The sequence below is a fragment of the Festucalex cinctus genome, chromosome 7 (assembly GCF_051991245.1).
Source record: "Festucalex cinctus isolate MCC-2025b chromosome 7, RoL_Fcin_1.0, whole genome shotgun sequence".
Classification (NCBI taxonomy): Eukaryota; Metazoa; Chordata; class Actinopteri; order Syngnathiformes; family Syngnathidae; genus Festucalex; species Festucalex cinctus.
The window spans coordinates 27886150-27912414 of NC_135417.1; the positions used below are offsets into that span (position 1 = coordinate 27886150).

The 26265-nt window shown below is 40.3% G+C and overlaps 1 protein-coding gene and 1 long non-coding RNA gene across 6 annotated transcripts in view; one reads left to right on the top strand and one right to left on the bottom strand.

The window, feature by feature from the left end:
* LOC144021954 (CUB and sushi domain-containing protein 3-like) overlaps positions 1-26265 on the top strand; it is a 1200535-nt gene that overhangs the window by 188524 nt on the left and 985746 nt on the right. The window lies entirely within an intron of this gene.
* On the bottom strand, positions 3418-4392 carry LOC144022863 (uncharacterized). The gene is made up of 3 exons (XR_013284421.1): positions 3851-4392; positions 3609-3663; positions 3418-3531 (listed from the first exon to the last, which is right to left on the bottom strand). It is a non-coding gene; the product is annotated as an uncharacterized LOC144022863 (long non-coding RNA).

Here is a 26265-nt window from a genome sequence, read left to right on the forward strand (position 1 = left end):
TCTGGCTCTTTAGTTAAGAAAATGAAATGAAAACGCTAGTATGCTGTCCTGGATCAAGGCTTAAAAAATAAAATAAAATAAATAAATAAAGATCACGGTCAGACTCTCAGGTGGATGCGCAGGCTGATACAGCACGGACGTACTGAATAAACTAAACTGGGCTGCTCATGCTGGAGCAAAAAGTGAAGCCGGCAGCGGCCATCTTGCGTTGCCAGACTGAAAGTAAGTTGACTTTTCCGCAACGTTATCTTCCTTTGCAGCGAAAATATCACTGTGTGACGTATGGTTGTACCAGTAAGTATAAAATAAGTGTGGGAGATGCTCTAAATGCAGATTTCATCAGTAAGAAATTAATGTCGGTATAAATTTTCGCTCATTGTTCTGCATCATCAGAACCAGTTATAAGAACCATCAACAATGAAATGAAAGCAAAGTACACCAGAAAAAAAACAAATCCTGTGAAATGTAAACCTAACTTCTGCAAGTCCCAATCCATGATACTGAGATAATACTCTGAATGGTTGATGCAAATAATTAAGTTCGTTCTTTGCTAGGCTCTCATTATCCCATACAAGTGATTTATTGTAGTACAATTACTACATTATTAATCTTGAACTGCAACTGCGGTTTTAAAATTCCAGAGACGTGAAGATACCGTGTGCCCTGTGTGAGTTTATGATAAATTATTTTGTGGTTGGTCTAAGAAGTTGCACAGGGTCGTGTTTATGTTTGGTCTAAATAAGACCCCCTCTTGGCGGTTGGGGGGGCACTACCAGAAATCCTGCCTAGGGTGCCAAGTTGCTTAGGAACGCCACTGCCCTTCGCTATTTGTATGAATGTAACATTGTTAATTAGGTGGCTCGATACTCTGTCCACTACCGGTTACAGTACATTTCAAGTTTATGTTCCCGACTTTCCGCCAAGATATTGCAGTTAGCTTGTCTAAATGGGGAGTGTGGACAATTATTTTTAGCTAGTCAGAACGGAAAGTGCGGACAGTCAATTTGTAAGAAAATGGGTAAATGCCAGTTCAACAAGAAGTGGCTCGAAATTCCCGACTTTTCCAGCTGGTTGGATGAGGTAGCCGGCGATAGGCACTTGGCTCGTTGCAAAGTTTGCAAAAAAGATATAAAGTTGGGGAGTTTGGGCGCGAATATGGTTGTATGTATGTGATTGTTATGTACATTATTTTGAGAATTGAAGTTCATCTCGGGTTGGTCATTGTCAATATTTTTTATTGTATTGTATATGTTGTATGCTTTTGGTGCACTTCGACATGTTTGAAACCAATACAAGTTGACATGGTTTTGAGAATCAAATATGTGAACCCCCCCCTTTTTTTTAGGGGTCTTTGGTCGGTCGTGAAGTTGGTCTAAGATTTTTCTCATAATGGTCTAAAAAGGTCTAAAAAAAAAAAAAAAAAAAAAAAGTCTAAAATTTCACTGAGTGATTCTTGCAAGAACCCTGTTAACAGAGGATATGTATGATAACAGAAATGCCCTTTTTTCACTTGTGCTAAGTGGTTGTGTGAAGCCATTTATTTTAAGGGAGTACAGGGGTACTGTTTACTACTGAGGGATTTAGCATGCGGGTGGTAGACTGGTCAGGGACGGACAATGTGCACAATGTAAACATAAATAGTAGAAGAAGAAACGTTAAAAGGAAAGGTAATTAACCTGTGACGAAGTGATCTGAGCAGATCTTGGGTCTTTCTGTTGATACTGGCTAACTGTAACTGTCTGCAAAGTGATTACTGATTTACTATAGTGAAATCACCTTCATGTGCTTGAATTTTTGGAATGGAATAGAATCCCAATGTACAAGTTCCCAACACGAAACAATGTGGTGACGTCCCACTGGAACTATCTATAGAGGAGTGCTTTGTAAAATTCCTCCCCATTGAAAGCCATACAGGAGAAGCACTGTTCAAATCAGTTGTGTTTTGGAGGAGATGGACGTTGACATAAATAACTGTAGAGGGCAGTGTTATGACAATGCTAGCAATATGTCAAGGGCCTACAAAGGTGTGCAGGTTCGTACAAAACAAATCAGCACATTGGCAGAGTGGGTACCGTGTGCAGCACATACCCTAAACCTAGTCGGAGTGACCAGCTGTGTGGAGACTGAACAGTTTTTCAGTTTTGTACAAGCTTAGTTCAATTTCTTTTTCTTTTTTTCTTTCTTAGTTCAATTTCTCATCAAAGACCACTTCAGGCTGGCCGACAGTGTTGGAACAAACACCCTTACATTCATACATACTTTTTGCTGTAACTTCTAACGTAACTCTTTACATTTTCCCATTCTATAACATCCCTAGAGTTATTGTACGAGCGTTACTTAAGTTAATTATGTTACGTGATCCAAGTGAAAAGTCTCCCTATAAGCAGCGCTTAAAAAAAAAAAAAGGGGAAAAAAGCAGCGGCGTCACATGCAAATCTTGTCATATCCAGTCTCGCGAGATCTCGCAATTATGAAGGAAATGCTCTTGGTGTTTGCGGAAGACAGACGTCCGGAGTTATTAGGATTACTTTACTCAACTCAACTTTATTTATAAAGCACTTTAAATCAAGCATTGTTGTATACAATGTGCTGTACATGAAAAAGAAATTGGTCATGTAATAAGGAATAAAATAAGAAAAACAAGACCAAAGCAAACATTTTAAGTGAGTATACATAAATTTTTGTATACAAGTAAATAAGGTTTCCATCAGTAAATTAACTCTTTCAATCCCACGCATTTTCTGACAAGGTAACTCCAGAATCCCACCAGATTTCGCATATTTTCACCCATTTTCAATGCTTATTAGAATATTGTGTGCTACGACTAAATAGACATGGTGGGTGTCGTTTGAAAGATTGGGGTCTCCTCTTTCATTAGAAAAAAAAAGTATGATTCTACCTTATTCTGTTCTTTAGTAATCATCATTTGAAAATGGCTTGATTTGACATAATTCAAGAATCTCGGGCAAAATAAGGAGAAATGAAGCTTTTTGTGAAATGATGCATTTTCTGCAAAACAGTGACTTTTACAGTAATATTTTTTGGTTTAGTGACATCTCAAATATCTCAACAGTCCTTGCCTTCCATAAAACATGAAAAAAAAAATGAAAATGTGTTTTTGATAGCAAAATAAGGATTTATTTACATATCTGATAGCGTGTATAAACAGCAATATTTTCACATTTCACAAACTATTTACAAAATGTTGATTATTTACAGGAATGTTTGTGCATGTGTGTGGGTGTGCGTGTGCGTGCTCGTGTGTGCGTGCTCGTGCGTGTGCGTGCGTGCTCGTGCGTGTGCGCTATTTACGTACTATACAGGGAAATAACAGTTCCATTTTCACATTTGATAAACTATTTACAAATTTGGGGTTATTTACAAAATATGCATGCATGTATGGGTGCATGGGTTTTGTTTTGAAACCCAATAGTGTCTTTTGTGTGATCGTGTGTGAAGCTTTCTTCTGCGTTCAGGGGGACACTGCAAGATGTTCACACGCTTGTGCCTCTGCCAGTGTAGTAGCTGCTTCTGTAAATTACAGAAAATACTGTGATAAAGATGTAATTTTTATTATTGTTGCAAAGTATTGTGATTTTTTTTTTTACCTCTCGGTCGCACTGCGTGTGACTGCGAAGGGGCCATTTGTGTACGCTGCCCCAACTGTAATCGAATGTTGTGCAACATGCGTTAGTTAGTACGAGGTTACAGACATTGCACATACAGTATACAGAAGCATGTCTGTGAATATTCTCATCCATCCAAGTCATTTCATCCCTGTCACATTCCATATACTGAACTAGTACAATTGTGATCACTCGATTTACAGAATGCTAAAACGTTAGCTTACCTCCGGGGCTTCCAGGAGCTTTCGGGGATAAATCGCAGCTGCTGCTACCTTTGCCACACTTGAATTGATCTGTTCAACTGGTGAAGGCGGCTCGAGTTCGCCAAATTCGTCACGGATTCCTCGTCAGATGACGTGGACTGGTCAGAGAAACGACGATGCAAACTTTCACTCCGTGTCTCAGAGAACGCCGGAGGCGGTGGCTTCTGAAGTGGGCGCCCGTGACGTTTTTGTCGCTTTTCACACTCTCTTATGCAGAATCCGGCTCCTTGATCTTTCTATTCGTCATCTCTTGACCGATCGTGACAAACGCTCTGCTCAAAAGCGTGAGCTTTTGTTTTTAGCGGCCTCCGGTTAGCCGCCGTTAGCACTCGTCTTTTCTCCCCCAGCCACCGGCCCCCACCACTCCACAACACTCCGCCTTTACTAGGAAATCACATCCTTCTCGTGTAAAGAGACCATCACTGCCATCAAGAGGGCACAGTTTGTCACTACAGTGCTTCACGGGCTTAATATTCAGAGGGAAACTGCCCAAGAGTCTCATCCACCCATTCATAAAAAAAAAACACATTTGATGAACTTTTTCGTCTTCGGGTGACGCCCACCGGGTGTCACATGACGAACTAGTTCGTCGGCGGATTGCAAAGAGTTAATAAGAAGTAGGTGAGTGAATAAATAAATACATTGATAAATAAATGGAATAAACATCAGATTCATAACACAAAATACAGCACACACCACAAAACACCAAAAACAATGTTAAGTCTCATGGTGCGCCAAAAGCCAAAGAATACAGATGTGTTTTAAGATGGGTTTTAAAAGTAGATAAAGAGGGGGATTGCCTAATATTTAGTGGAAGGTCGTTCCAAAGGGAGGGACCGGCAACAGCAAAGGCTCGATCTCCTCTCAACCTCCGCCCTCGGTACCTCCAATTGTGTCTGGTCTACTGACCTGAGGCACCGGGCAGGTGCGTAGGGGTGCAAGAGCTCAGCAAGGTAAGGTGGGGCAAGACCATTTACAGATTCAAAAAAAATAATAATAATCTTAAAGTGGAATCTAAATTTTACGGGAAGCCAGTGACGAGAGGCCAGGATAGGGGATGTTCATCCATCTTTTTTTAATTTTTTATTTTTTATTTTTTATTTTTAGTTTTATTTATTTATTTTTTGGGGGGGTTGGTGTCTGTGGATCTCACTCTGCTTTATCTATCCTTCCCTCCTTCCTGTCTTTAGTTTTTCCTCTGGTCTCTTGAGATCTCCTTAATTTGTTGGAATTTAGAGGTTTCTGGGGGTGGCATAAGACTCTGGTTTTGTAGCCATGCGGATGGCAGGAGGTGTTTAGTTGGTGCTGGAATTTACTTTGATGGATTGGACGTGTCGGTGTCTTTGGATCTCACTCTGCTTCATCTATCCTTCCCTCCTTCCTCTCTTTAGTTTTTCTTCTGGTCTCTTGAGATCTCCTTAATTTATTGGAATGTAGAGGTTGACGTAACCCCGGGTTTTCACCGGATGCGGTTGCGGTGCGGTTGCGGTGCGTCTTGACTGCGTGCTCCGGACGGGTCAATTTTTTTGTCAATCCACACCGGCTCCGCACAGCTGCGGTCCGGAAGCTCCGTCGCCGCCCACTTCCCAACGTGTCTCGCGGGACCGCGCGCGCGCGATCATGTGGCATTTCACAACGACAAACATACAGAAAGTCTGTGCTCAACAGAGAAGCAGAAAGAGAGGTGGACTTCTTTTGATTTAACCTTTTCTTCTTCTTCTGCTATGAGATTCCATGCAGCATCCTTTTTTTGGTTGTCCTTGTAAAGTATATTAATAACGAGAGTCGGGTCAGTGCGGGTCCACTCTTTATTTCTGTCTTCCGCGTCCGGCTGCCGCTCAGTACGGAAAGCGAGACGGGCACAACAAGCAATCGCGAACATCAAACTCACAATACATTACAGTCCTTATAAAAAGGATGTGCCGTGTCATATATTATTTTGTGGTTTTCCACCTCCAATATAAACCTCTCCTCGTCCATGTTCGCTGGTGTCTAAACCGTGAATGAGCACATGGCCCGGCGACGCCCACGTCACGTTTTGCTGAAAAACTTGCGAAATAGGAGCTGGCGAGTGTTTTATTCTGAAAGGTAACCGGAAATTTATTTTGAAACTGCCTCGGTCTTCCTGTCCCGCTCGATGTGTTTTGTGCTAGCTTGCCATTTGCCGGAGGCCTACCGCTGCGGCGTCCGGCAAAAATAGAAAATAGTCTATCCTTGCGGAAGGCTTGCGGCACGCCGCAGGCCTTCCGCAGTCGACACGCAACGCACCCGCAAGCGGTGTAAACTGCACCATTCGAATGAATGGAATCTAATTGCTTGCGTCGCCGGACCGCACCGCAACCGCACCGCAACCGCATCCGGTGAAAACCTGGGGTAAGACTCTGGTTTTGTAACCATGTGGATGGCAGGAGGTGTTTTGTTGGTGCTGGATTTCACTTTGATTTATCTTTCTTTTCTTTGACCTTTCCTCTGGTTTCCTGACCTTCTGAACTTCACGACTCTGGCGAGACTCTGAAGTGTCCGGTTAAGGTGAAGGGTAATGGGATTTCTATTCGGTTTTAGGTGATGTAACGAGTACAAATTTCCACGTATTCACACGCACGCACGCACGCATCCATCTTTTTTTTTTTTTATATTATTTGAAATGGCCAGATGTGAGGTAAATTTACATGGTTTCTTTTCGTGAGGCTGAAAATAGTCTGCTTGCTTGTCAATGTCGACAATGTCTTAAATTATTATTATTATTATATCTCATATTGCACATCAACTTTTGTTTTGAAGGCAAGTTGATAAAAATAAAGTTGCCTGTCAAAATTTCTGCATGTTTTATAGTTTTATTACTCTTTTTAAATCGTTTTTTATATTAGTATTTTTTTTTTAAGTAAAGTAGCTTAAAGTAGTTACTTTCATTTTTGAATAACTAGTAAAGTAATTAGTTATAGTTACATTTTCAGAGAAGTAACTATAACTATAACTCCTTACTTTTCCAAAGTAACTTAAACAACACTGCTGGCCGATGATCAAGGCAGGGCTGCAGCCCAATGAAAATCAAAGAATTGAGACCTTTAAATCACTCTCTGATACAAGATGGTCAGCACACACTTTTGCAACCAAAGCCCTGTGTCAGAATTGCGCCGGCATCCAGGAGGCATTACTCAACATTGCTGATGATGAGCACCAGAATTGGAGCACAAGGGAGGAGGTTAGGGCGCTGCACAAAACGATTAATAGACTTGAAATTGCATTCATGTGCAACATGTGGAATGTCATTCTTAAACGTTTTCAGGGTGTGAGTTCTGCACTACACGCGGTGGAGTTGAACTTGTGCAATGCTGTGGATCTGGTTCAGTCATTGTGTGAATATATAGCTGGTCTGAGCGATCAGTTTGATAGACGTCTTCCACTGTGTCCCATGAGTACAAGGCAGACACCCAAAGAAAGGAAAAAAAGAAAGAGACAGTCTGGCAAATCATCTGAGCCAATTGTGTGAACTATCAGGCTGCAGGCGCTTCTGTACCTCTGTGTACATCTACGTCATTGACCGTTTAGTGTCTGAACTGGACAGAAGATATGAGTCATACAGTGATGTGTATGAAAATGTTGTGTTTTTGAATGCATTGCACGTAATTTCTCCCAAAACCTCCGTTCAGCTGCACTGAGTCTGCAGAGGAAATACAGCAATGACTTGGATGAGGATTTTGAAGAGGAGGTGGTACAGTTGAAAGAATTTGTACAGGATGAGAAGGTAAACAGCACATCAGAAGTGGAGTTCCTGAATTTTATTTAAGAAGGAGAAAACTCCACACAGTATTTCCCAGCACAGACATAGTATTATGGCTATTCCTGACCATGCCATTGACCAGTGCAAGTGGGGAGCAGTCCTTCTGCAAACTGGGCTTGGTGAAAAACCGATTCAGATCAAGCATACAGCAAGAGAGTTAGTAACCTCACACTTATGTGCATTGCACATGACATCCTTCATGATGTAGATTTCAAGGACATAATCAAAGCATTCTCTGCAAAGAAGACCAGACGAAAGAACTTTTAAAAAGGACAGTGCTCTGCTTATTGCTAGCCTCTGCAGGTTTTCACTGATTGTGGATGTGTTGAATTAAAATGACTGAGGGGTTAGATTCACTAAGAATGCGCTGCGTCCGCTAAGAGCACAAAATATTGCACCGCAACTCTGTTATGACGCGAGTGCGGATCCCAGAAACGTGGACAGCAGAGCAGCTTACAAAATGTATTTACACAATTGACACACACACAAAATATCCAAACAGAAATCCCTTGCAAAGCAAGGAGGAAAAACGGTAACAAAAAGCACACGTAACAACACGGAAGTAACTCTTAACTAAAAGGCTTGCACCAAACGGGCAAGGAGATCAACTGAAAGTGCTTACGCAAAAAGGTAAGAGTCAGAATACAAAAATCACCACACTGTAATACTCACAAGGGCTAGGCAAAATCGTAGTACAGGCGAGGCGGGAATCGAGGTCGAGAAATAGTCGAGGCTAGGCTTGGGCATTGGTGGCTGGCAAGAGAATAGTCCGGCAGAAGCTGCCACTTAAATACACAAGACTAATCACATAAATGAAGACAGCTGCTTGCGTTGCGTTGGCGCCCCTCGTGGTCAACTGGTTGTAAGACAACAATTAACAACTGAGAGTGCAGCCTGACAGCTCAAAACATGACAAACTGCACCCGCAGGCTGCGCCCAGTTACCCACCTATCCACTAAGGATATTGCTCTAATCATATACCGGCGCAAACACGCCCACAAAAACTGACAGCTTGGAGCAAATTTGCACCTGATTTACCACACATGAGAGTGCATTTGCACCAAGAACATGGTTGTGATAGTAACAGTTGCGAGAAAGATGACATGATCAGAAAGCGAGGTTGGACCGAAAGTAAGCGTTTTCCTCATTTAGTGCCATTAGCCATTAAGCTTTACAGAGCAGAGAGGACGACAACGACGTCATTCATTCAAAAAGTACAAATTATTGGTGCGATTATTTATTAAAAATATATTTTCAGAGCTTGATGTATGCATACAGTGTGCATCTGGCACGTAAGAATGATTGTAAAATGCTGCCCCCCCATCCCACAAACCGCTTTTTAAAAAAAAAAAATTTTTTATCCTAGTGCTTAATAAACTGCAATAACTGTCCTGCACTGATGCTCTTGACTAAATCCATCCATCCATCCATTTTCTGCACCGCTTGCTCCTCACAAGGGTCGCAGGGGGTGCTGGAGCCTATCCCAGCTGGCTATGAGGTACACCCTGAACATGGTACCAGCCAATCGCAGGGCACACAGAGACGCACAACCATCCACACACACAAGCACACCTAGGGGCAATTCGGAGCGTCCAATTAACCTGCCATGCATGTCTTTGGAATGTGGGAGGAGACCGGAGTACCCAGAGAAGACCCACGCAGGCACAGGGAGAACATGCAACCTCCACCCAGGAAGGCCGGAGCCTGGACTCGAACCCGAGTCCTCAGTACTGGGTAGAGGCAAGATCTTTAGCCCTAAAATGTCAATCATTACGTTCGGGTCGGGTCGGCCCCGGGCTTCTCTCTCGCTGACTTTTTTTTTTTTTTTTTTTTTTAAATAAATATATGTTTAGAAAAATGAATACTAAAACGATGCGTGGATACTAAACTAAGAAATACTTGTTGTAAATAAATAATTTGGATAAATCAAAAGGAGCGCTATAAGGTGCATTATTCTATTTAAAGCCTAGTGGGCAGCAGTATTTCTCCGCGTAATTAAGCGAGTGCGCATTGTGGTGTCATTTAAAACTGTTATTCTATGGATCGCGACTAGTAGGTGTTAGCGGTCTTTGGAATGAGTATCACCCCTTGTTTACAGCAGTAGCCACACTTTACGACAGTCTGATATGCCTGAGCCTGGGAGTTCTGCCGTTGTTGCCTCGCGTGCACAGAAGTTGCTCTTTCGCCCTGCAGTCAAGACTGAAGCAACGTGATGGCTAAGTTTCACTCTCCTGAATCGTTTGACTTCGCCCAGCCTTCGGCATGGCCGTCCTGGAGACAGCGTTTTTCCTTACGACAGTCTGATATGCCCGAGGGAGTTCTGCCGTTGTTGCCTCGTGTGTCTGTTAATAAAGTCCAGTTGTTGAACTTCCATGAATACGTGAATTCATGACACGCATCAAGATCTCTCTTTCACTCTCTTTGTCTGGCCTCTTATTCTGTGTTCCAGCGTTATTTCGTTGTGCAAATGTATTTATCATGATCATAAAAATATCTAGATTATTTTAACCTTAAAAAAATCTTGCGTTTTTTTTCTGCCAAAAATACTATGGGATAAATTGAAATTTCGGGTTTGCTTTGGGCTCGGGTCCGCAAATCAAGTTAATTGGTCGGGCTTGGGCTGGGTTGGGTCGGGCTGGATTTTTTAGGTTCAATCTTACCTCTAGTACTGGGAGGCGGACGTGCTAACCAGTCACCCACCGTGCCGCCCTTCTTGACAAAATGAAAAAAAAAAAAAAAAAAAAAAGTAGAAATTAAGACAAATTATGGAAGTGAATCCATATACATTGACAGGTTTGTAGTGTGCATGTGAGTTTCGTATGGATGTGATGTCAGTTGTAATTCTGTACACATCACTGCACTCAGATAAACTGCTCTGGCAGTTCGTAATTTAATACTGCACATGAAGCCTGTGACCATCCAACTCGTTTGCACAAAAATCACCTGAGTGTCAAGTAGCCTTTTAAATAGTGTTTGTCTTAATTTGGTGGACTAGAGCCTATCCCATCTGATTTTGGGAGACGCAGGGAACACCTTAGACTGATCACCAGCCAATCACAGGACAGTAGCCCTTCGTTTCTTAATTTTTAGCCAACAATCAGATATAAATGTGACAAAAACTTATACCGTAATCTATGACCAACAATCAAACAATTGCAAGTTTTCCTTCAGGTGAAGTTTTATTTTTCTTCAGTCTGCTGCATTGTGAAACACAGTAGATTCAACGAGCTATTGGATCTGAGTTTAATTGAAAGTGCTCTATAGTCTTCATTAAAGCAGACAAATTATGGCGTTTATTTTGTTGAATACCATGATAGGTTATTCCATATTTAATCTTCAATATTTTAAATAAAAGAGAATGATATTGTTCATCAAAATTTGAAGAGCTGCCAGAGTCTGCATTGCAGATTGGAATTTGTCAAACCATTCAGGGACGGAATGCACTGCTAAAGGTGAATGAGAGAGTTATTTTTTTAAGCGGGGGCATGCTGGATGAAACAAAAAGATGAACGGATAGTTCAAGGATGGCGTTAGCAGGGGTGTAGTCAGATTTTTTCATTGGGGTGGCAAAGGTGAAAACATGAAAAAAATCAAATAGGGGTTCATACCCGAAATGTCTAAATTAGTGGTTCTTAACCGCGCAACTGCACCGCTCACGGGCCAACCTTGGGCCGCGAGCACCGTCTAGTGGGCTACGCAAAAGATTTTCTGCTTTGTGCCTATGGCCCACAGGGTACTGTATGCTATTAATTCAATGCATTGGAGCTCTTGTAATTGTCAAGGAGTTGCTTAGTTATATTAAAGCTTTCTGTCAGTAGTTAGACAAATATAACTTAGTGACCTGTACACAATAAGTAGAAAACGAAATTGAACAGTATTTAAAATAAATAAATAAATACATCGAAGTTGATGCCTAACCTCACCAAAATACAAAATGTTTTACATCTATTATGTATTTTTGTGTAAAAAAGCATGACTCGGCCACCATTGGCTACCGCATCCCTCCGCCATTGGATGTTAGCGCCCTTTGCCATGGGACAAAAAATGTGCTCTTATGCAAGCCAGCCACTGCTTGAGCCCACTTTCCTCTCATCTAAAGCCACTGCGTCCCCTGTGTGTTAGCAGATGGTCTTTTGATCTCATGTCCTCTGAGATCCTGCCCCCCCTCCCCACCAATTGTTTCATACAGCAACACATATCGTACACCTCCAAAATCACCATTTAACCTAACCGTCTTGTAAACCCTCTGTCTTATGTTGAGTTCCTCTGTTTGTTTGGTCTTTTACCCTTGTGTCCTTTTTCTTATTCCAAATGCTTAACTTCTTTAGACCCAAATTTTTGTGCACGTTGGTGTGTATTGTGTGTGACGTTTGAAGAACTGAGACAGAGGGTAAAAAACACAATATACTGTTTTTCACGTCTGTTCTGTTCTTATAGAAGCATTCTGAGAGAGAGAGAGAGAGAGAGAGAGAGAGAGAGAGAGAGAGAGAGAGAGAGAGAGAGAGAGAGAGAAAGAGAGAGAGAGAGAGAATCTGCGTTTCCATTACGGTTTTTCGCACAAATGAAAGCGATGTACTATTTCGATAAAGTACAATTTTGACTTGAAGAGCGTTTAGCTTCTGAGGCGCAATTCTCGTAATGTCCCGTCTCGCGAGATCTCACATTTGTGTAGGAGGTGCTCAGGATTTCTTACCCAAGACGGACACCCGGAGTTGTTAAGATTACTTTAAAAACATCTCTCTCCCCTCATCAGGTAAGTTTGGGCATTTAGTGTTGGTGTTGTGTGTGGCGCGCTTATAAAGTGTTATGGTGCAGACGGATAGAGTGGATTTTAATGATGATGGGCACCGTATGTCGCTCGATTGCTCATTGCAACGATATGCATCGTGCATGGAACGGCGGCCTTGGCTCTACAGCTAAATCGCTTTAAAAGACTCGTTATCCCTTCAGGAGGCAGTTCCGACATGGAAGCAAGTGGCCCCGTACTTTCTACTTCCTTTCTTCTGTGACCGGGTGGGGGTCACATGACTACAGGGAATGCGCAAAAAGTGTTTCTATTGCACTTTTGCTAAATACTTCTATTTCGACACGTCTCAAAAACCACCTCATAAGAGCGTAAAAACTTTTGCAATGTAGTTTTTTCGAAAACCATGTTTCGATTACCAGCTTGCTTTGCACAACTTGTCTTTTGCGCAATACTGAGGTTAATGGAAACACATCTAGAAAGAGAGAGAGAGAGAGAGAGAGAGAGAGAAAGAGAGAGAGAGAAAGAGAGAGAGAGAGAGAGAGAGAGAGAGAGACATACATACAAGTGAGATACGCTCATAAACACCACTGAAATTCTCTCATACATACAAGTGAAATAGTCTCATAAACACCACGGAGAAGCTCTCATACACACTAGTGAACACCACTCTTCCAATGTGCATCTCTAATTACAAGTATTGCACCTGTATGCTCATTTTAGGGCTGCCACAAACGATTATTTCGTTGGTCAACTAATCACCAACAGTAGTCGCAATTAGTCGACTAATCAGAACATCGTCACTGTCCTGTGAAAAACATTCATGTCCATTTTTTTTTCTACGTTTTTGGGAAATCTGCATTCAGTTCTCTCTCATAAATGTACTCTTTTTTAAAACCATCATTAGTTTACATTTTGAATTCTTTAAAAGTATGTACAAATTAAAAATAAAGACAATTAAGATTATAGTACATTCAACTTTGATTACATTTTGCAGCTTGTAGGCTACCATAATTTCTGAGATGTTTATAAATTGATGGTGACACTGTGGCTTTAGAATTTTTTTTTTCTGTAAATCTTTAGTGTATTTTAAAATTGAACCAAAAACTATGCAGAGTAGCACTAATAATATGATACTATAATATTTCACTCTTCTTGGGGACTAAGCCTTTTTTTAAACATAGGTCTCGAACAGGGGTCGCTAACCTTTTTGAAACCGAGAGCTACTTCAAGGGCACTGAGTAATGCAAAGGACTACCACTTTGATAAAACACTTCTGAAAGAAGAAAGTTGCACAGTTCACCTTTAATTTTATATTAATGACATTCTACGTGAAGACACTGATTGTTAATCAATAATTGGATTTTTATTACTTGTTCTTCAGTATCTGTCCATGTCTCTCCATGTGTTTCTACTATTCTATCAATAACTAATTTATTTCTCCTCAACTGTCCTTCTAAATATTCCATTTTCTCATTCAGAATGATTAAGCTGGCAACTCATCTAATCTTTTCTGGCAACTGTAAATTGTATACTTTACTGTTCCTGCCTGCACCACTCCAGCTGCTATATATACTGTATGCTGATCAGTAGTCTGTTGTCCTTGTTTTTTTAAGATTCGTTTTACTGCGTTTTTACTTAGAGCTACTGAATATATGTTGTTAGTAGTCTGTTGCTCGTTTATATTCTTTTTTTATTGCATATTTTTGCACTTTATCTATAGCTACTTCATATATGCTCACAAAATAGTCCATTAAGTTTTTCAAATTATACACTGCACTTTGTCCAGTGACTGTTAATGAGCTGCCTTATGTCTGTGCACTTGGATTCAATTTACAACTCGTATTTCATCTTTTAGTATTTTTATTAATAATACAGTCATGGGTATATGTGACTGTTATGTTGTATGTTTGTGAACTGCTGCAAACCAAATAGCCTTTCAAGGGACAATTCAATAAAGTGAAGTGAAAAACTTATTTACTCAACTCAATTCAACTCTATTTATAAAGCGCTTTAAGAACAGGCATTGCTGTATACAAAGTGCTGTACAGAAACAAATATCAGTTTCACAGTGAACAAGAACAAAGCAAACATTTTGAAGTGCGAATAAAAGTTTATTTTTTTTACACGTAAATACACTTTACATCAGTAAATAAATAAGAAGTAGTGAATAAAGAGATAAATACATAAATAAGTAGACTAAACATCAAACTCATACACACCACAAAACACCAAGAACAAGTCTCATGGTGCGCCAAAAGCCAAAGAAAACAGATGTGTTTTAAGACGTGTTTTAAAAGAGGATAAGAGTAAACTTTATTTACTCAACTCAATTCAACTTTATTTATAAAGCGCTTTAAGAACAGGCATTGCTGTATACAAAGTGCTGTACAGAAACAAATATCAGTTTCACAGTAAACAAGAACAAAACAAACATTTTGAAGTGCGAATAAAAGTTTATTATTTTTTTTACACGTAAATACACTTTACATCAGTAAATAAATAAGAAGTAATGAATAAAGAGATAAATACATAAATAAGTAGACTAAACATCAAACTCATACACACCACAAAACACCAAGAACAAGTCTCATGGTGCGCCAAAAGCCAAAGAAAACAGATGTGTTTTAAGATGTGTTTTAAAAGAGGATAATGAGGGGGACTGCCTAATATTTAGTGGAAGGTCGTTCCAAAGGGAGGGACCAGCAACAGCAAAGGCTCGATCTCCTCTCAGCCTTCGCTTAGCCCTCGGTACCTCCAATTGAGTCTGGTGTGCTGATCTTGCATCGGGCAAGTGTGTAGGGGTGCAAGAGCTCAGCGAGATAAGGTGGGTCAAGACCAGTGAAAGATTTGAAAACAAATAAAAGAATCTTAAAGTGGATTCTAAATTTCACGGGCAGCCAGTGAAGAGAGGCCAGAATAGGGCTGATGTGTTCCCTCTTACGGGCACCAGTAAGGAGACGAGCAGCAGCATTTTGGACAAGCTGGAGATGCTGGAGGGAGGACTGGCTGATTCCAAAATAAAGTGCATTACAGTAATCCAGCCGAGATGTAACAAAGGTAAACACTAATGTCATTCATAAGACGCCATTTTGGACCTGTTGATCGCAGGATCACATCTGCATTGTCCATATGTGACCCGCTCCGGTAATAGGGTCCGCATGTTGGCAGGATCAGTCTCGAAATAATGGACGATATATTAGACAGTTGGACATTTTTTGTCAATTTTGAGATTTCTCCACAAATAGTCTCCTTGAGGTCTCTCCTTTAATTTCCAAGCAGCACAAAAGTCAAAATAGTAATAGAAGTGTATGAAAATAAGCAATTATTAGACAGTATGCCTCGTAACGAGGGGGCGTGTTTTTAGCCGAGCTGCTACCATGCACCGCGTCTTGTTAAAAACAACCCAAATTTTCTAGCCTCAGACGTAATTCACAAATGATTTATATAAATATTGTGAGGATAAGCAAATCTGTTAATGGATTGATGGATGGAAATAGCAACCAAAAAAAGTCGAAACACCAATCAGCATGAAAGTGAACAGACATTCAAAAATTCGTAGCTCGCTTCCTGTTCATTTTAGCACATGGGTCCAAGAGACTTTTTTGTAGGTCTTGGGCTCCCTCATACACCTAAAAATCTCCAAAGATCTTGCTTAAACATACAAGCGGGGCTGCTTAGATAAGAATTTCTAGGGGGCGCTATTGAGTCATTTTTATAAAAAATAGCACAATACATGATAAAATATTACTCATTTTACCAGGCCAGATGTGTGTGCCAAGTTTCATGAGTTTCTGTGCATGTTTAGACCCTCAAAATCGGCGTTGTTTTCTTGGCGAACAGTGCTTAGCCACGCCCACAGCGTTTCGCGAAAACTCACAAACTTCGTGTTGTAACATCATGAAGGCCGAAACCCTCTTCTGAGCAAATATGAGGTAGGTCCACTTCATGTGTTTGGAGAAAAACATTGAAGAAAATTCGTAAGAAAATTTTTTTCCACTTGGTGGCGCTATAAGTAAGATGAAATATAAGTTCGTAGATGTCTTAAGGCCTGGAATCTCATCAAATGTGTGAAATTTTGAGAAGATAGGATCATCTGGGTCAAGTTAAAGCAACTTTTATTGTCACGAAAAATCCCTACCTTGGAGCAGAAGCTATTGTCATCGGTCCGGTTACCGGCGAATTGTCATTCAAACAGACAGAGATATTCTCCAGGATCTTTTTCTTAATGAATCGTCTACTTTTAATTCAAATTACTACATTCACACACTTGACTAAAACATGTCGAACTCGAGCGAGGGATACAGCCGTCATACGCCCGCGGAGCAGACGACACTGCTCCTTCACTCAGACCGAGTCGAGAATTAAAAGTTGTGACATGCGCCAGTGCCTTGTATGCGATGTAGACTAATTTAATAATGCTTTGTAAATACTAATGTATTGGTTTGATCACTTGTTGATGTTGTCTATTTCATACGACGCCGGACACGCCGTTTCTTCTTTGCGTCAAAAATCTTATGTTGGGGGTGTGATGGGTGGACCCAAAAGCGGAGAAACACGGCAGGGAGAAAGGCAGGAATGATAATAAGTTTATTTATTTGACTGAACGTAGACTGGACAGGACGGAATGTGAGCAGACCGGGCATGATGTGGAGTGACCGGGCATGACGTGGACAGACTAGGCAGAACGAATGTGGACAGACTTGGCATGGCGTGAAGACTTGGCATGGCGTGTAGACTTGGCGTGGCGTGAGGACGGGCCGTGGCGTGAGGACGGGGCATGGCGTGAGGACGGGGCATGGCGTGAGAACTTGAGGAGATGTAGAGAAAACTTAACTAGATGCAGAGAAAACTTGACCAGACGTAAAGAAAACAAAACTAGACGTAGAAAACTTGACTAACAGTAGTGATGTTAAAATGAAGCCAGTACCTCGAACCAAGCGCCGAACTTCCTGAATCACACTGCTTATAAATTGTGCTTTGGAGCTTGTATTGTCCTGCAAATGTCACGTGACTGATGATGTCCGAAGCTTCATACGTCACAGCGAGTCATGACAGCTCGAATCGGATTGGTTGCTGTGACATCCTGTGCAACCAATGCTGTCATCTGTTTGACAGGTTGGCGCTAAAATTAGTTTAAAATCCCCATCAAACAAGTGAACGTTGTGGGTTTGTAAGGAGAAAAATTGGGAGTGCCGGTGCGTTAGTAATGGCTACCAGCGGAAAGCGACATTCAAGAAAGGAAGACCCTTTAAAGTACTGGGTCACTCACAAGACACTGTACCCACACTTGTGGGTAGTGGCAAGCAAATACTTGTGTCTTCCAGCTTCATCTGTGCCATGTGAGCGTATATTTTCAAAATCTGGAGAATTAGTGAGTGCGAAGAGAAGCCGCCTAAAACCTTCCATTGTGGAGAAGTAATTTTTTAATAAAAATTTGGAGATAGTCCACATGTGCCCTTTTGTGATCATTTTTTTCATTAATCCTTTTAAAATGAAGATCCACATAAGACCGACTTAATTATTTTATGAAACATCAATTTGCAATTTCATTTAATAAACAAAATGAACAACACTCTGTAAATAATAGACAGACCTGTATCATTATTTATATACGCACTTTTATTTCTGAAAAATACCAGTAAGTTATTTTACTCCGTTTAGTCACATAGGTTGCTTTAATGTTACTCATCCACTAGATGGCCCTGTGCTTGCTTTCATTGAAGCACTGAAAGCTTTGAATCGAGTTCGGTACAATTTGAAGGAAAGCCTCAAAGATTCACAAGGCTTCACCCAACATCTCTAACTAACAGTAGTGATGTGCCCTACTGTGCCGAGGCGCCGATGCGCGTGCCGAGTAAACCGGAAAAAAATCTGCAAAGCGCGCATCGAGGCATGTGTTGATTACGCTTGTGGCCATGCCTGAAGCCTCGGAATGCGCATTGCTACGTCCGAAGCCTCGCAAGACGGGCTTCCTACGTCATCGCCAACACAATGCCTGTGTCCAAATTCACAAGGCTGGGTCCTCCGAAGGGAGAATTTGTTGGCTGCATGACGTCATTCCCGGCACGACTCGACAACACGCACAGACTTACGCATGAATGGAGTGTCAACCAATGCACTACCGACAAGCAACACTGACAATCCATTCATATGTAAGTCTGTGCGTGTTGTCAAGTCGCGCCGGGAGTTTCGTCATGCAGCCGACAAATTCGCCCTTCAGAGGACCCAGCCTTGTGAATTTGGACACACAGATAGTTTCGCGGGTGATTCTAAATAAAATGGCGCACCGAGACGACAATGAGTTGACAGGTGACACTGACAATGATCATATCTTAAAAAAAAAAGAAACCGTTTAAAGCCAAAAACTTCAGAAATGCTAATTTTCCTCAATAAAAATGAATGAAAGGTGTGTCTTGTTCCTAGTGATGGTAAACTGAAGCATCATGAGGCTTCATTTGTTCTATTGCGCCTTCATGTAGAAAATAAATGTCATGACAGACAGAGTGATTAAAATGATACCATGGATTTGATGGGGTCAAAAGGGCAGGGAGTTGTGATGTGAATGAATGTGCGTGTGTTACTCGAAAGAATGATTGCTTTATTTTAGACATTGACATATAAACAAACAGTAACAAAACAACCACTCAGCTTACCTCGCAAGACAAGGTGTCTACTAGGGGTGGGACAAAAAACCGATTCGACCGAACCATCGGTCGTCAAGGGGAGCTAAACGGCCGTATCGGTAGCAGACTTGTCAACCGATACAAAATCCGCCGGGAATCCTTAGATACATTGCTTGTAAAGCTGTGGACCGGATATCGCGTTGCTGTGAATCGGTTGCGAGTGAGGCTTTATGGTTTTCATAACAATAGCAAGAGTTCTGCACCGTGCTCTACTTGTTTTGTTTACATTTCAGTAGCAGCACTATTCAAGTTACTTCCGTGTTTACAGAGAGCTAGCAAAGTAGCGCTCAGAGACGCTTCATTCCCCGGATGTTGTAAACATAATGCAAAGACGTTACGCACCTTGGGGGGAGCCTACCGTCAACGCCGTGCTCGCGACACGGCGCGCGCGCGCACAACGAGTGACAACATGCAACAGTGGAGACAGATAGCAGAAGCCGGTGCCGTACATCTCGGTATTTCCCATGGCTATCGAGTCCTCTCGGTGCACATGTATGTCCCGGGCCGGCGTTGGTACTGCGCGCGAGCCAAAAAGAATAACTCCCGTGACGATCCAATGCATGGATTCAAACGACACAGGTATGTCCCACAGCCAACACACCAGCGAAGCTAAAAGCACACTGCAAGTATCTCATTTCTCAGTTTGTGGCTCCCTGTCAATGTCTACAACTAGCATGAGCAGCAGATAGGAGAACTGAGACGTGCCCGCAATTACGTCATCAAACTCAAAATGAACCACAGCCCAAAAAACAAAATATAAACAGTAGTGATTCTGTGGTCATCATCGTGTCTCAGATAAAAAACAAAAACAAAAAAAGATGTCATACATTAACCAAAAATGAATGTGATGGCAAAGAAAAACAAAAATTGTTAAAAACAAACATTGTTAATAAAAAGGGAAATGCACTTTTGTAAATATTTTTGGATATATTAAGTTGTTAATATGTGTTTGATAGATTTATTGTTCCATAAGGTGGCTTCATATTTCTTTTGGCTGGACGGTAGGTTTATGTCATGTCTTAAATTTATGTTTCTGAAATACTTCACAATGTGGACATATTCTGTTTAATTGTGTTGGTGTCTTTTTAAAGGTTAAATATTTATATTTCAAATTGAATTATCAGCCTTTTGTTTTCCTGATCCTGATTTTGAATTAAAAAACAAAAAACAATTATAACTGTCAATAACAACTAATAAATATTTAAACTGATACATTTTTCAGTCATATCACCCAGCCCTTTGTTCCGGTCCATTTAAATAATTGATTCAATATATAAAAATATAGAAGACATTGTTGTTGTTCTTTTTTTACACATTTGTAGATACTGTAAAAATTTGTGGTGTTTTAAGATTAATGTTTACAAGCAACAAATGTCACTATAAGTTTTGAATATTGAAATTAATCGTATCGAATCGAAAATTGTATCGTTCCTAAACTTAATCGAACCGTTCTGTTCTGAAAGATAATCGTTTTTCAATCGAATCGCAACCTGTGTATCGAGATACATATCGAATCGGCCTCATGTCAGAGATTCCCACCCCTAGTGTCTTCCACAACATATACAATGCTCCCACACCCATGTGAAAGAAACACCGCTCCCTTATACCAACACTAATGAGACAGTAACAGGACACACCTGGAAAACAGCAGGTAGGGGGGAACCAATTAGCAACACACACCGGGAAGGGAAGACACACGCAGGTGGACAAGGTTAACAATAACGAGACAAACCGGACAAAAGATGACAAACACCCAAAAACTAAACAAAATGCCAACCCCACCGAAATGGAACATTTAAAAAAAAAAAAGAAAAAAAAAAAAGAACGTCACAAATATCACTACACATTTTCACTTTATGCTCTTTTAAATGGGATGGCATGAACATAAAAATGATCTATGAAATATTTACCGTAACTTGAAGATGAAAAATGGTCCTTTCAAAAGAGTCACAATAGGGGGTTTTCCACCACTGGAACTTTTGGAGAACTTTTCAGTTTACCTTGGTAAAATTCAGTTTGGGTGTTTTTCCACCAACAACAATTACCAGGGTAATTAAATTCCCCAGGGGGCATCCAAGTACTATCTCAGCAGCAGGGTCTTGCTGAGCCTGGCAGGACCTTTGAGGGCAGGCTGCAATGGCATAGTCTGCTATCTGCCACTAATTGCCGGTGCAACAGTCACCTGTGTGCCCAAAACTCATATTATGTTGGAACAATTTATATTTACAAGTTATGGACAATTGTAAATGTACAAAAGCTAAGTTGATTAATGACACACAAATTCTATGAATTGTCAGAAAAAATCTCAACTCATGTCAACTTCAAACTCTGATAAATAACTTCTGATTAAAAAAATACATAAAATAAAACAATTGCCACAGGATTTTATAATCTGTGGCCTTTTTCTGACCATACAGTAGGCTCATAAGTTTACATACCTTTAACTGCCACTCCCGGAATTTTCCTTTTTCGCTGCATGATCCCCCCCCCCTTACAGAGCGAATAATCTCCATTGTCTCCATTGAGCTGCAAACTGTTTTGCATTTTGCAAATGATTGTGTTAGCTCTTTGACCCCAGAGCATTGCAAATTGTTTTGCAAACGATTGTGTTTGAGGGTGGAGGGAGGGGCCAGTAGGTACTCACCAACATCCTGTTTTGTCTTTTGAGCCAAGAAACATTTTGAATTTGCCGTAAAAAAATTATTTTTATTACAATAGCCTGTCATTTTATGAAGAGCGTAGTTGCATCTGAAATATTTCTATTGAAAATCTTTCGTGAATGGGAATTTGATTGCAGTCTACACACCAATAATAAAAATCTACCCTGGAAATATCACATATTCCTAGAACAGAAGAATGAAATTACCACCCAAATATTTCAATTTCAGTTTTGAAAAAACAACACAGAATGAGAAGGTATAACTTTGAAAATGTTTTTATTTCACATGAAGATGTGCAGTCTGACTACATACGAACAAAGCGCTACATATAAATTGGAGAAATGTAGCATACAATTGTCCCATCTAGCAGTTTCCACATTCCCAAGGTGAAGCTTTCCTGCATTTGCCACAGGTAAATTTGCGGCAGTGTACACAACGTTGAGTACTTTTGTTTTTATTGCAGAGTATGCCCACCTGGCACTGAGTCTTTTTGTGCTGAGAAACTCTCATCTCACGAAGTAGTTGTTTGCGCTCTTCCTCCTGTGTCTTTTGCTGCATGTGCCTGTTTTTGAGCTCCTCTGAAAGCTCCAGCATGAACAATCGGCGACTTTCTTTTGATTCTTTACATGCTGTGTACAAAACATGTGCATTTGTGGCAGCCATGTCAAGCAGGTTGTAAAACACAGCCATGGGCCATCTTCTTGTTCCTGCACGCACAGAGTAATTTCGAAGTTTCTGATCCATGATGTCAACACCACATTTGAGATGGTTGTAATCAATGACAGTATTTGTTTTTTGTTTTCGGGTGTCCACAATTTCCACTTTCTGATGCATGGTGCTCAAAAGACACACAGATTTATTTTTTTTCGTCGCATACACAGTCAGCAAGGCTCTTCCAGATGTGAACACCTGTGTGGAGTGCAACTGGCGCCCCGAGGTTTGCTTTGCAGATGCTGGTAGCTCCCGACGATTTTTGTTGATGGTGCCAAGCAGAGTTGTATTTCGTTGAAGGAGCCTGTTAGCCAATGACAGGGAGGTGAAGAAATTGTCCATAGTAACAGTCCTTCCCTGGTCCATAAATGGTTCCATCAATTTCAGAACAATATTCTCTGACAGCCTCTCTCCCGTTCGACGAGTGGGGTCTTTTCCCAACTAAGGGAAGGCATTGCACATGTATTTAGTGTCCAGATCTGCTGCAATCCAGAACTTGATTCCAAACTTGTCAGGTTTAGATGCAATATATTGCAGGAAGGGGCAACGGACCTTTGATGGAAACAACTGCTCATCTACAGTAACATGCTGTCCTGGCCTGTAGTATGACATACAGTTCTGAACAAACCTCTGCCAGATGTCTGAAATTGCTGCAAATTTGTCATTCTGTATGCGTTCCTTGCGGGTGTCCTTGTTGTCAAAGCGAAGAGGTACCGCTTTATTTAAAAAAAAGCGGTTACGAGACATTATGGGTTTGATGTCTGGGATGCCAAAGTTATTCGCCCACATGTCTCGCATGGAACCAATGTAACCCATGGCAGCTCTTCGAAAAAGTATTGCGAGGAACGCCATCAGCTCGGAGATGCTCAACTGCCAGCTGGGTTTTTCTGTGGCCCTCGTGGACTGTGCATTCTCTGATGGTCAGCAACATGCTTGGATCCACCAAACAGAGGAAACTTTGAAGGCGACTTGTGATTTTACGTCTTGCTGACTCTGTTGGCCCTCCAGAACCATTGAAGGCAGTTTGTGGGTTTTCAGGGGTAGTGAAGTCTCCAACTTTCCGGTGCAACCAAACAGTGCCATCTTTCCCCTTCTCTGTGAATCCAGGCATTGTACCAACATCATCAACTTTTCGTTTTTTGCTCCGAGAAGGGTTGACATGCACTGTGTATTCCTCTTCATCTGATGAGGCCTCAGTGTTTGAACTCTCCTGCTCGATCACATATTTGGCTACTTGTCTCCTGGTGCGCCTCTGGGGTGGAGGATTTACTGGTGCACAAATACTCACATTCTCAGCTGAATCGCTCTCATCACTTGAAGAATCGGTGCCATCATCTTTATTCTGAAATGCGATGTCACCAACATTTCCACCATCAGATTCGCAGTCCGACATACTCTGCAGCATTGCTAAAGCTTGCTCAAGGGTTAGCCTTTTTGCATATGCCATTGTGACGTCTGAATGAAGTCTGAGATTGTGTGCTGTGCTCTCACTCAAAATATACTACCATGTGTAAGGGGGAGGGTAGGGGAGGGGCTCGTAGGTGCTGAACTCGTTGAAAGGGTACTTATGATTACAAAGGAAGGCAGTTGATGTACAGTTGCGGGGGATAAAGTGCTTAACACCTTGAAAGGGTGCTTAAGAATACAAAGGAAGGCAGTTGGAGATGTAAAGTTGTGGGGGATAGGGTTGGGGGGGGAACGGAGTGGAGATAAAATTCTGCAGTTTGGGAGAATCAGTGATTTATTAAAGCAGTGGTGTCCAATCTACAGCCCGGGGGCCATTTGCGGCCCGCCATCCATTTTTCAGTGGCCCGCGACATATGCTAAAAATGGCATTTGACTCAGTTCAAATAAAATAAACAAAACAAAAATGTTTGGAGAGGGTCAAAGTAAGGAAGGAGGGTATCGAAAAACAGGTGCCATTAAAAGTTATTTTAGTTAACTAAAGCTAATGAAAGAACTAAAACTAAAATTCAAAAAACAATATTGTTATTGAAATAAAATAAAAACGAAAATGTTTTTTAAAAAACAAAAACTAACTGAAACTACAATTTATGTTTACAAAAAACAAAACTAACTATAATTATAGGAAAAATGTCCTTCGTGTTAGTCTTTGATAATTAATTTAATGCATGAGCCTTTGGGGATGATTTTAAATGTGATTTTTAGTAGATTTATTTTGATATAAACCGGAATAATGACATTTGAAAGTATGTCACACGGAAGTGACGTCATCTAGTCGTGCAATACACATTAAAAAAATAATAATAATAATATTAATACTGAACTAAGCAAGCATTTTTTAAAGAACTAAACTAATAAAAAGTACTAGAACCACCCTGAAACTAATAAAAAACTAACTAAAATGAAAAATTCCAAAACTATAATAACCCTACTGCCATATTACAAATAAATTGGTTTATATACTGTAGCATTTTTCTAAATATACAAAAGCACAAATAAATTATTTGTACAATTTTTAGGACTAAACACAATTTCTCTTCATAACATTATGTGGCCCTTTGCGTCGTTTTGATTTTCTGGTTGTGGCCCTCAAATGAAAAAGTTTGGACACCCCTGCTTTAAAGGTATGTAAACTTTAATGCACAACTGTATTTTTTGGGGGGAGGGTTTTGGTGGAAAAAGGCTTGAACTGAAACCGAAAATGCAATTTTGGGACCCTTTTCGGCCCTAAATTTTCACTGCCTATATTTATCAGAAGTAATATGTTATTTTAAACTAAAAAGGAGACCTTTCTGTAGGTTGATAGTTATGATAGATTTGCTGTTTCAATGTGTTGGTGTAGGCTATACTCTGATATGTTAGAGGTAATGGAAATGGCTTTGTAAATGTGTGTTGAGTATAAAGCTCCATATAAGTGCACTCCATTTACCATCTTGCTAAAGTCGTATTTCCATATGTTGGACTGCAATGTGTTTTCTTGGAAAAGTGGAAAATGTGAATCAATTTGATCACCATTTACTAACGCAAACATGACTGGTGAATAGAGATTTTAGGTGCAAGTTCAGGTGTAATATATCACTGGCTCCTGAGAGTTGGGACAAAATGTGTTCTACGAAAGAAAGTCTAATTTATAGAAGAAATAAATAGATTCACTAAAATTAACATGCTTAAAAAGTTTTTAAGGATTTATGCGTATGAATGCAATTTTAATTATACTTTTTTAAACTTTTCTTCTCTGGTCTGCTGTCAGGAGGTCTGTGCTATCCGAACTGTCCTCTGCGTGAGGTCACAATATTGAAACAATTAAAAAAAGAAAAAAACAAAAAAAAACTTTTAACAAACTTCACAAGTTTGGTCATATATATATATATATATATATATATATATATATATATATATATATATATATATATATATATATATATATATATATATATATATACACACATATTATATATATATATATATTTATATATATATATATACATGTAAAAGAATGGGGAACTTTAAGAAATATTTTCCCTAAAAATCTACCTTTAAAAATTATGTGCTCTTTATGGCCGAGTTGTGTCAATTTATCAGATTTATTCACAATCCTCGCTAAATGAGACATGAGCATGGTCAGCTATATCCCTGACAAGGCCACTTTTGTACAGGCTATTTTTGTCCCTTAGTAGCCTCTGGAGGTTATATTTGAACAATTTTAAAAATGCATTGTCAGTGCGAGAATTACAAAGATATACTTGTGAGAAATGTGTATGCTCATGTTGTGGTTGGTACTTTATCATTTTGATGCTGTTTTTTTTTTTTCTAAATTCAACCACTCAAAA